We start from the raw sequence: 11,963 nt of genomic DNA, 5'->3' as shown, positions 1-11,963 counted from the left end.
CAGAGAAACCCTGTCTCAAAAAATTAAAAAAAATATATGTTAATAAAAATGTGAGTCATTATTTCACATTTGGCTTGTTGGATGCAGAACATTATTGCTTTTCTTTCACCAATATAATGCATTCCCAATTGTGTAGCTGGAGTTATCTCCAGTCCTGCCCAGGCCTGCAGCCACTGAGACCCAAATAAACACACAGACACTTATATTATTTAAACTGTTTGGCCTAATGGCTCAGGCTTCTTGCTATCTAGTTCTTATATCTTAAATTAACCCATTTCTATAAATCTATACCTTGTCACGTGGCTTGTGGCTTACTGGTACTTTACATCATACTTCTCATGGCAGTGGCTGGCAGCACTTCCTGACTCAGCCTTCCTGTTCCCAGAATTCTCCTCTCTCTTTTTCCTGCCTGGCTATTGGTCAACCAGTACTTTATTTATTAACCAATCAGAACAACACATTCACAGCATACAGATATCCACAGCACTTCTCCTTTTCTTTTTTCAAAAAGGAAGGTTTTAACTTTAACATAGTAAAATTACATATAACAAAACAATTATCAAGCAAGAATTATAGTTATAATAGCTAGTTTATTTATATTTGACAATTAAAGAAGATATCCTATCTATCCTATATTTGTGAGTCTAAGGTTTCATATCTAACTTATATTTTATCATAACTAAGGAAATTATAACAATCTAGTCCTCAACTACATCGAAGACCTCAGAAGGATATTCTATTACCTGAGAAACAGGAGAAGGACTCAAGCAACTTTCGGGAGTCTTGCAAGAGTAGATAGAGACAGCTGGCAGCCTGGACAGTCATCCAAAATTCCTCTGTAAAGTTGGGGCATCTGTCTTCAGCCCACAGACCTAAACATCTCTCAGTCATTTCTCTCTGTGTCCTATAGAATATCTGGCAGTTTCCTGTGCAAAGCAGGAACCTGAATGACCATTTTGCCAAGCAAACTTCAATGGTCACCTTCCCATGGGTCCTGCATGTCTATTCGATCAAACAGTCCAGGCAAGGACAGTTTCTTGCCCAAATGGCTATTTTTACCAAGAAGAAGAAAAAAATCCTTATAGAGTGTTTTCAGTGCCAATCATCTTCCTTGATGTATTCCAGATGCATCTCATTGTCCAGAAAAGTCTAAGTTCTTAAAACATTTTAAATGTCATATTCTGTAGGTTTTTGAACTGTTTGAAGATTACCTACCTAATTGAATTATATCTATGTATACCTAGAAAACTTAACTAACATGACTATAAGTGTGATTATCATAGATGACTAATTATTATTAATCTATTTCTTAATTATCTGTTATAATTTCAAATGAGCTGCACCAACATAATACCTTAAACAAGAGTAGAAATATACACATGGTATAACAAAATTAACTTTAAACTTGTATCAATAAACTAAAATCCATAGAAATATAAAACATTTCAAACAAGTTGTTGTTCTTTAAAAGTAGGCTCAACAATCTACCCTTTTAGCCTATCATATCATATCCTATATATCTATATCATATCCCCCTTCCTTCTTTTAGAAAGATATTGACTATGACCAATAACAATTGTAACTAACAACCTAAACAAAGACAAACATCCGTAATCTATTTTTTGGGAATGTGGGCATAGTTTTCTAGGCTACTTCCTTCTGGCAGAGGGCGTTGTATTCTTATGGGGACATAAAGAAAATTTTAGGATTATGGAGTAGTCCATGAGGCTGTATCATCTGAGCCAGTTGCCTTGAAATCATTCTGGATGTTGGATCATTTGGGCCATGGAGTCATTGGAGACCTTTCAGGGGGTCTTGGCTTGTCAAACCTAATGTATTTTAATCTGGAACAAACCCATAGCCTCTTCCTTCCTGTGGAAACAAAATCAGAGCCTCCTTTCAAAAGCAACATATCCTTACATCCAAATTTTAAATCAAGGTATCTTTAAAATATACATATTTGTTTAACTGAGTATTCTTTATAATCAAATGTCTTTCTGCAGTTAAAAATCCCAAAGAAACACAATCCAGATTCTCTGTGTGATATCTATCTTTATATGGCTTATTTTTATATTACTTTTACTTTCTCTTTAAAGATTTTATTTTTTAAAATTATTTTTATATAACTGCATATATTACTTTTTTCTCTCTTTCAAGCCTATGTACATTTTTACATATATTTTAAACCGTTTAGAGGTTTATCTCATCTGAATTTGTCTTATTGTGAATCTATTGCTTTAAACTGCAGCATTTTCTGCCTACCTCAGCTTCCCAACATGGCAGTGGTACATTTACTGCCAGCTGTGGGTCTGAAATCCATGTGTACTATCAACTCTCAGAAGCAGTGGGTCTATTCTTTTATCAAAGCAGCGTATAGCCCAGAAGCCTTTGTTTTTTAAACTGTACTAGGAAAGGCTAAATTTACCATGCAGCATAAGGAGGCTTACAGATGCCTCATTCCTGCCATGCTATAGGTCAAGCCTGCACACCACGAATCTGCCACAGAGTAGCTCAAGCCTGCATGTTGCAGCGTCTTGCCACCTACATGAGACATGAAGCAGGAACTTAAGTGGAAACTCAAGCCTTTGGGTACCATTTTTAGCTGGAGCTATCTCCATTCCTGCCCGGGCCCACAGCCACTCAGCCCCCCAATAAACACACAGACACTTATATTATTTAAACTGTTTGGCCTAATGGCTCAGGCTTCTTGCTATCTAGTTCTTATATCTTAAATTAAACCATTTCTATAAATCTATACCTTGCCATGTGACTTGTGGCTTACTGGTACTTTACATCATGCTTCTCATGGTGGTGGCTAGCAGCGTCTCAGGATTCAGCTGTCCTGTTCCCAGAATTCTCCTCTCTCTTTGTCCCACCTATACTTCCTACCTGGCTACTGGCCAATCAGCACTTTATTTATTAACCAATCAGAGCAACACATTCACAGCATACAGATATTCACAGCACAATTGTGCAGCTCAAAATGCCATCATTTGATTTTGCACACCTCCTGAGTAGGTTTTAGGATACTTTCAGTCATTCCTAAAGGCATGGCTTTTCTCTCTGTCTGGCACAAGTGTTACATTTTAATTATTCTTCATTGTCTTGTTTGTGATGGGATGAGGGGAATTTTTATTTTTTGATGTACAAAGTTGGGTCTTGTTTTATTTTCTCTTCCATAAAATTTTGATTGTTTTTGCCATTGGAAATATGAAATTTGGCATGTTAAGATTAGCCAACACAGGATTTAATACCCATTTCCTTAATTTCTAGCTGATTTTATGCCTAATGTATTGGCTTCCTACTGTTATTTCATTTTTTATTTATAAATCAGGCTTAAATTAGTTTGTATCTTAAATAATTATTGTAAGAATTAGAGTTGATAGATGCAAAATACTTACCAAACTACATAGGCCACAATAGTTATTTAATAGAAATGGTTGTAACTGCTCCTTTCTCAATCATTCTGGTGGCTTTCTGGAGAGAACTGATTTCTTTTCACTGGTATTTTTTCTTGTCATCTGTGTCATATGTGTTATTTCTCAATGTGTTTTACTTTTCTACTCATTTTCTCTGCATCCTTATTAAATCTGTGGATTTTTTATCCACCTAATTGATTTGGTTTTTTCTCTGCAAAATGTTGGTCTGCTATTTAGTTCAGAGCTTCTGCTTTTATGATTTTAACTTCTTTGACGACAATGGGGTCGAAAATACTGAACCGTTTTTCTTTTTCATGTTGGCTGGTGTTTACATTTGTTCTGTTAGTTTTTTTCTTTTCAAGGTCTGATCATTTATTTGTTACTCTTCAAGACTCTTGTTTTTTACTGGACTAAGACTTAGAAGTAGAAGCTCTTAGAGTGAAGAGCCTACATCTCCTGGCAATATGTTTCTGGCATTGTTCTTCTTTGACTTCCTTCAGTCTCTCGGGGGTGGGGGGGAAGTTTAGCATATTCCACAGCCTCCTTATTTTTCTTAGTACATTGTTTCTTCAGAGCAATATGTTGGTGTTTGGATGAGTAAGGCTGAATCTTGGGTTCTTTGGTCCTGAGCTTGTTCTTACCTTCTTTGCTTAAGAGCTTTCTAAAAACACATTGGTGGACATCATCTCCTTTAGAGAGACTGGAAAGCTTTCAGATTCTACTAGCTCTTTTGGGTCCCAACTGCTGAGACACAATAGGGTCTGTCAGTCCAGGGATACCCTACTCTCTTTTTTTAAAAATCATTAAGTTGAGAACAGACTTATTCTTACTTTCTCCAGTTCTTGGTCTATGACAAGAATGTCCCTTACTCAACAGCAGGTGCACTCTGCCATGGTTCAAGACAATTTGCTTCAGGGCAGAACCTCTTTTGTCATTGCCATCACTGATTTAGTTCACACAGCTGTGCTGTTCTTCACCCAGACTGTCATCAGCTGATTCTGTGGCCATTCCTTTCTCATAGAAAGTACAAAGGTTGTGCTCATTGTCTGCTTTAACAAGTTTCTGGTAGCTTGTGGCTGAGAAGTAGATGTTCCTTCATCTCGACACAGTGAACTGCCTAGGAGGCAACACAAAAAGAGCCACTATATCCCCTTTCTTTACTCTTGCCTTCCCCATGTGGATACTCTTCTACTGTGTTCCAACACCAAATGCCATTTCTTATTTTTTTTTACTTTATTCCTGTGATAAATATTTTTGTTAGAGGGCGTTCCTTTACTTGAGATTTAAAAGATACATGCTAAATTTCTTTTTACTTAATTTTGAAGTACAGTAATCTATCCAGCCTTGACATGTGTCAATAGGAGTGTGCCTCAGGTTTCACTCTCCTGCCTTGAAAATGCCTACACCAAGAGAGCAGTCAAAAGGCCATTATCTCTCCATGGAGGTCTTAGCCATTTATAGAATCTTTTTCTCAGCTCTTTTTTCACAGCGCTGAAGCACTCATAAACAGTGTGGTTGAGCTCACATCAAACTTGACTAACATGGATAGGTTGATCTAGGTTATTTTTATTAATGTCTGCTCTAGCCTAGCTACTCTACCAGGACAAATATCATACCTGGCTGTTTACTGCTCTGTCTGTGGGCCCTATAACACTTATCAGTTTCTCTTAGGCATTCAGAAACTATTCATTGACTAGATAAGCATCGTTTCATTATGAGAATGTGGTCTCTGCCTAGCCTACTATCAAACATTTTTGCTGAGATCTGTCCAGTATGGATCAGTTCCTTTTTATGGCCCACCTTTACTGTCATGATTAGTTCTATTAGGCAGCTTGATTAAACTCTTGGTTCTAGCTCTTTGTCCAAACATCAATCCAGATGTTACTGTGTGAATACTTCTGAAATTTGACTGCATTGAAATCAGTGGATTTTAAGGAAATCAGATCACCTGACAATATGTGGTATGCCATTTAGTTGAGGGTCTTAGGAACAAAGACTGAGGTTTCACAGAAAAAAATGTTTCTGCAACATGGATACCCTGCTTGAATTTCCATGCTCCAGACCCAAGACTGTAGCACCCACTGAGTTCTACCTGAACCTCAGCTCATATTACTGATTTCAAGCCCGAGAAATGAGCTAATTGTTTAAAGTAAGTACTTACATTTGTATCTACACACACACACACACACACACACACACACACACACATACACACACACATATATATGTATCTATTTTTCATATGTATGTTCTAATCTCTTTCATCTATTATATCTATTTTGGGATCCATTTACTTTACCCATCTATTCAGCTCTATCTGTCTGTCTATCTATCTATCTATCTATCTATCTATCTATCTATCTATCATCTATCTCATCTATTTCTTTCTACCCATTCTGTTCGATTGTATCATATCTATCAATCACCTGTTTGTCTCTATCATCTATATATTGTTTTCTTGTTCCATTTATCTGTTATATCTATTTATTCTGTTTATATTTCCTTTTGAAAATCTAACCAGAAATTAATGTGATGCTAGAAAAAAAATAGTAGGTACTTTTCTGAATAGTTCTTCCACTGTCCCTTTAAAAACTGAAGTCTTCCAAAACATTTGAATTTTCATCTATTTTGTGCTGTTACTCACTATCATCTAATCATGTTCCTGTGTCCATTGTTCTCAGTATGCTGCTGAGAGGTTCATCTGGGTATTGATGTAATTTGCTTTAAGCCATGGGCTATTCTTGCCATATTGGTTCTTAGTTTCTTTTGAATCATGCTTTCTCACATACCAACATTTAGGATTGTATACTGATGCATTTGAGACAATAGTGTAGAACCACAATGCTCCCTCGGTGCTTCATTTAACACTGTTCCATGAACTCTAAGCACTGGATCAATACCTACTGTGCTTTGTGTCAAATATAGCTTTCATAATCATTTTGCTTGTAGAAGTTTTATCATAGCTTCTGCATGTTTCCTAGGATTTATCATGTGGGGTATTGTTTTGATTCAAAAGAAAAAACATTGTGAAATTTACAATATAACTGTAATTCAAAGGAATAAGATGAAATATTCTTTGGGAAAGTCCTGACTGAATTTCCCCAAAGGCAATTTGAAGGTGGGTAATTAACCTTGCAATAAGCATTAGGTTGTGGTGATACATTGTGTACCCTAATAAACTTATCTGGGGATCAGAGGACAGAACCAGCCACGAGATTAGACATAGAGGCCAGACAATCATGGCACACACCCTTAATCCTATCACTTGGGAGGCAGAGATCTATCTGGATCTTTGAGTTCAAGGCTGCACTGAGAACAGAGTCAGGCAGTGGTGGCACACTCCTTTAATCCCAGCACTTGAGGTCTCATGCCTTGCTTGGGAAACACATATGCCTTTAATCCCAGAAAATGATATGGCTGGGTGGAGAATGATATAAAAGGTGGTGTGAGGAGACAGGAACTAAGAAGCAGTTCAACTGAGACCCTCAGGGGTGAGGACTCAGAAGCTTTCAGTCTGGGGATTCATGGAAACAGGATCGGCTGAGGATTTGGTGAGGTAAGGTTGGCTGTAGCTTGTTCTGCTTTTCTGATCTTTCAGCTTGCACCCCAGTATCTGGCTCTGGGTTTTCAATTAGCTATTCGTGTTACATTAGGTTACTGTCATTTGCTGGAAAATGAATGTCAAGACAGGTTTATCTGGAATCCCATTAGTCTTTACATAACCTAGAAGAATGCAATTTGAGTGGGATCAAGAATCTCCCAGGAGCTGGGCGGTGGTGGCGCATGCCTTTAATCTCAGCACTCTGGAGGCAGAGCCAGGCGGATCTCTGTGAGTTCCAAGCCAGCCTGGTCTACAAAGCGAATTCCAGGAAAGGCGCAAAGCTACATAGAGAAACCCTGTCTCGAAAAAACAAAAAAAACAAAAAAACAAAAAAAAAAGAATCTCCCAGGAATGAGTTTGTCCTCACTTGCATTTCATGGGTATGGGTTTTCTTCATTAGGTCTAGTGAGTGGAATTTTCTTCGTGGAAGGGCAATCCCACCTTCTTCCCTTGCAGTCTTGTGTGAGTAGCCTTCTTAAATGCTTCTACATTCTTCTCATCCTTGGGCTCATGCCTGTTATAAGTCATCCATTGTGGAGTTTAGCTAATGAGGTAAATGAAGCACCTAGCTATGAGGGAAATCTCTATCTTCTCTTTAGGGAGTCTTAGAAGCTTCATTTTAGCTAATATTCTATCAAAAAAACACTGTGTCCAGTTCATTGTACACCAGCAGCTCACAGATGTCTGGTATCCTTAACTCCTTCCAGGATGCTAAGCTAATGTTGAACATTCTACCATTTTTAAGGTGGACGTAAATGGTACTGCAACCAACTATTATATATGATTCCATGCTTCTGCAATGAGGGTATCAATCATTTATGGAATGCTTAATTGAAAAGATGTGTGCAGTAACTTTTGGATAAATATACGTATGTTAACAAATCCTTTCATGTATTTGTGTTATGACTTCCCTTTTGTTGGTGGAGAGAGAGAGAGAGTAGAAAAGTGGCTGTGAGAGATGCATAGAGGTGGGGCATTCTAATATGTGATGTAGGACTTTTGCATCCTTCCTCTGTTGAGAACTTTAGCAGTGTGCAGATCCATGTTGAGCTATGGAATGACTGCAGCCTCAAAAGCAGATATGAGGAAGCTATCATGTACATGTCAGACCCATGTGGGACCCAGAGTGAGCAAAAGAATAATAGCAAGAACAGCATAGATGTTTCCTACTTAAATGGGTTCAGCAATCCAGTTTAGCAAATGCAAAACCCCACATATGCTAGTATCCCTTCTCTAAGGCAATGAAATATTTGCACATAAATTGCACACACCATATTACTGAACTTAGAACACTCAAAAGAAAGTGCAGCCTTTCTGCTGTGCCTGGCATACTTACAATGACTAAATGTTTAGAAAACAGATACCATGTAATCCACCAATTGTGTCTCTTAAAAATCCGTCTGTAAGCTGGGTGTGGTGGTGCACATCTTTAATCCCAGCACCTTGGGGGCAGAGGCAGGCGGATCTCTGTGAGTTCCAAGCCAGCCTGGTCTACAAAGTGAGTTCTAGGACAGCCAAGGTTTTTGCCAGCAACTTCTGACTGTAGAAGGAGCCTAGGCTTGAGAATGGAATACAGGCCAAACACCACACGATGGTTTCAGCTTGCACAGGTGACCCAGCCATCCCATATCCATATCTGGGACTAATAGAAACTGTAATATACAATCTCATATTATTAAACACTACTAAGCTGGCTGGGCGGTGGTGACACACATCTTTAATCCCAGCACTCAGGAGGCAGAGCCAAGCGGATCTCTGTGAGTTCAAGGCCAGCCTGGACCACAGAGTAAATTCCGGGAAAGGTACAAAGCTACACAGAGAAACCCTGTCTCGAAGAAAAAAAAAAAAACTTCTAAGCTTTTGGTCAATGGTTATACAGCCATAGAAAACATACACCTCCCTGCAGCAAGCATTCTTTAGTGAGCTATTATGAAATGCAGGTAACTTACTCACACCACATCTTATACTTTAAACTAACTCTAGGTTACTCAAAATATTGAGGTAAAGGACACATATGAACTCACAGAGACTAGGGCAGCATGCACAGGGCTTGCAAGGGTCTGTACCCAATGGGGTCCTAGAGCTGAAGGAAGTGGACACATGCCCTCATCCACAAACCAGAAGCAATCTTCAAAGGATAACCACTTAAAAATGAAAACTTAGTTTTCTCTAAAATTAGTTTGTCTCACTGGGCAAAAAAAAAAAAAAAAAAAAATAGTGTAAAGGGAACGTCCCATTCCCAGCAGTAGGAGGCCAACAGAAAATGAACTCAAGGGTATCTTTGGAGGTTCCTTGTCTCATAATGTTAAGTCAGGACAGTTTAAACTTACAGGTCCTTTGCATATATATATGGTTTCTGGTTTGTGTTTTTATAGGATTCCTGTGTGTATGAACATGTTTGTCTTTGCATTTATATGCATTTCTTGTGCTTTTTCTTTGGCACTTTTTCTTGTTTGGTTGTTTTGTCATATTCCAATTTGTTTATTTTTAATCTTTTTTATATAATAATAATAATAATAATAATAATTATTATTATTATTACTCCTGTTTGGTTTCTAACAAGAGATAGAAAGGGTATAGATTTTGATGGGAGAGGATGGGGGGTGGAACTAGGAGGAGTAGGGGGAGATGAAACCATAATCAGAATATATTGTATGAAAAATGTATTTTTTTAAAAAGAAAAATTTCAATTGTCATGATGCCACAAAATATAGGAACTATGAGGAATAATGGAGAGAGGACATTTTCAGGTAAATCCAAATCTCCTGAGACCAAATAGAACTCTGTATCAAGGTGCTGAACATTTACCTACCTGCAAATGAGCAGAAGAGAGAGGGTGAGTGGATAAATGTGAAGTAACTAAAGACAAATTTCACACTTCTTCTACAAACATTAACTCAAAGACAACAAAATGATGTAGTGTGTAAAGGCTCTTGCCATGCAAGCCTGGTAGCATGTGGTTGATATACAGCATCTGTGAAATTGTCGAAGAAGAGAACTGAGTCCACAGCTGTCCTCTGTCCTCCACAAGACGGCTATGGCAAGTATGCCCATGCATGTGAGCGCACACATAATAATGATTTTTAAAAATTAATTAAAAAGTTGTTTCAACTTTTACAGCATTAGCCTACTTTCCTAGGTCATTTTTTTCCTGTTTATTTTGGTCCTGGCTTAAAATGAAACATGAGACTGTCAGAGGAGCTGCCGTGCATTAGCATTCATTGTCTCCTGAAATTTACTGACTGGAAATCATGGGGAGAGTGGAGAGAACAATGATTTTTCCTTCCCTTTACTGAGCAGTTAAATGTGATGACTGTGCCCTATATAATGGGGGAATGTTGGAATTAATAAGCTGAAATGTCGAAGCATGACTATTTGTATACTTGACATCTCATAATTACATCATTTATCATAAAAAATCTGGCAGTCTTAAACTTGAGAGCATTTATAATTAATTTTCTTGCCCTAGAAACACCAATTCATTCCCACAGTCAGAAAGAGTCAGTGTTAATTTCTTTCCTATCAGCCTCAGGCCACAGGAGTTAATGCATTAGAATCAGAACATTTACAATAACCCACTAATTAAATTATTTCCTCTACTGTAGTAGAAAAATGCATAGTTCCAGCACTAGATGATCAGTCACTGCAATCAAGCCCATTTAATTCCCTTAAAAGTCAACGGCAGCATTTAACTGTCACATGAATTGAGAAATTCAGTTTGAGATAGTGAGAAAGACTATTATTGTCTTTTATGTATCATTCTTGGTAACGTCCTTTAAATGAGCCTAATAGGGAGCTCATTAAAACAATACTTTTCAACAGAGGAGTTTGAGCCATTGGAATTGCTGGAAGGAGAATGATCATCATATTCTATAGGATAATGAGCTCAGATTTTGAAATGTTTGTACTCAGACATGGTTTGACAAATGGAATTCTGAAAACAAGATATGGGTTTTAAAATACAAACACAATGAGACATATGAGGACTCCACTAGAATCCAAGATCTGGGTTACCAGAAGCAAGTAAAGAAATGGAAGGTTGTCAGTTTTGAAGCCATCTACAGCAGTGAGAGATAGGTTGTCTCAAACAGTCCTTAGGAAAGTCTAAGTAAGAAGGACAATGACAAGGCTGGGATGAGTGGATCAAAGGTGTCTATATGTGTTCTGAATGTGGAAGAAACAAAATCAAGCACGCTATGGATACCACATAGCATGAAAACAATGAGAATGGCAATGGTACAGATCCATTTCAGCTTTCCAAATGGAAACAGAAGATAAAGATCTGTCCAGGGCTCTAGATGAAGACCCAGAGGTTGATGGTTCATCTCATGCACACTCTGACAGAAAGGGAATCTATAAAAGACCCGTAGTGTGGTGATGCATGCTTGTAACCCTAGGACTCAGGAGACTGTAATTTTGAGGGTAGCCTGGGAAATACAGAAAGAAGGAAGAAAGAAAGGAAGGGAAGAAAAAGGAAAGGAAGGACAAATGAAGAGAGTGAGGAGAGAAGGAAAGAAACAGAAAGGAAGAAAGGAGGAAGGTAGAGGGGAAGGGAGGGAGAGAGACAGAGAGACAGATCTACAAGCGAATTTGGTTGCCACATTAAACACATTGAACTCTGAGGACCCAGTGCCAGAAAAGGCACTTGCCATGAAAACCTGAAACCATGTGAAGATAGAAGGAGAATGTGATCTTTGTAAAGTTGTCCTCTGACATCTATGTACATGCCATGGTGTACACCCCAAACACTACCCACATCTCTCTCTCTCTCTCTCTCTCTCTCTCTCTCTCTCTCTCTCTCTCTCTCTCTCTCTCACACACACACACACACACACACACACACACACACACACACACACACATTGAGGAGGGAGAAGAGAGATCCCCAACAATTATAAAAAATTGCTTTTTAAATCTGTGAGACTCATTTGGCGGGAGGAGGG

At 38.2% G+C, this 11,963-nt stretch overlaps 1 pseudogene; it reads right to left on the bottom strand.

Annotated features, from left to right (window-relative positions):
• Positions 1-3,805: 3,805 nt before the first annotated feature.
• Positions 3,806-8,691, bottom strand: LOC119086600 (annotated as a pseudogene).
• Positions 8,692-11,963: the final 3,272 nt, after the last annotated feature.

The sequence above is a fragment of the Peromyscus leucopus genome, chromosome X (genome assembly GCF_004664715.2).
Source record: "Peromyscus leucopus breed LL Stock chromosome X, UCI_PerLeu_2.1, whole genome shotgun sequence".
Taxonomy (NCBI): domain Eukaryota; kingdom Metazoa; phylum Chordata; class Mammalia; order Rodentia; family Cricetidae; genus Peromyscus; species Peromyscus leucopus.
Note: the sequence above shows the minus strand (reverse complement) of the source record. Positions and strands in the feature narration are given on the sequence as shown.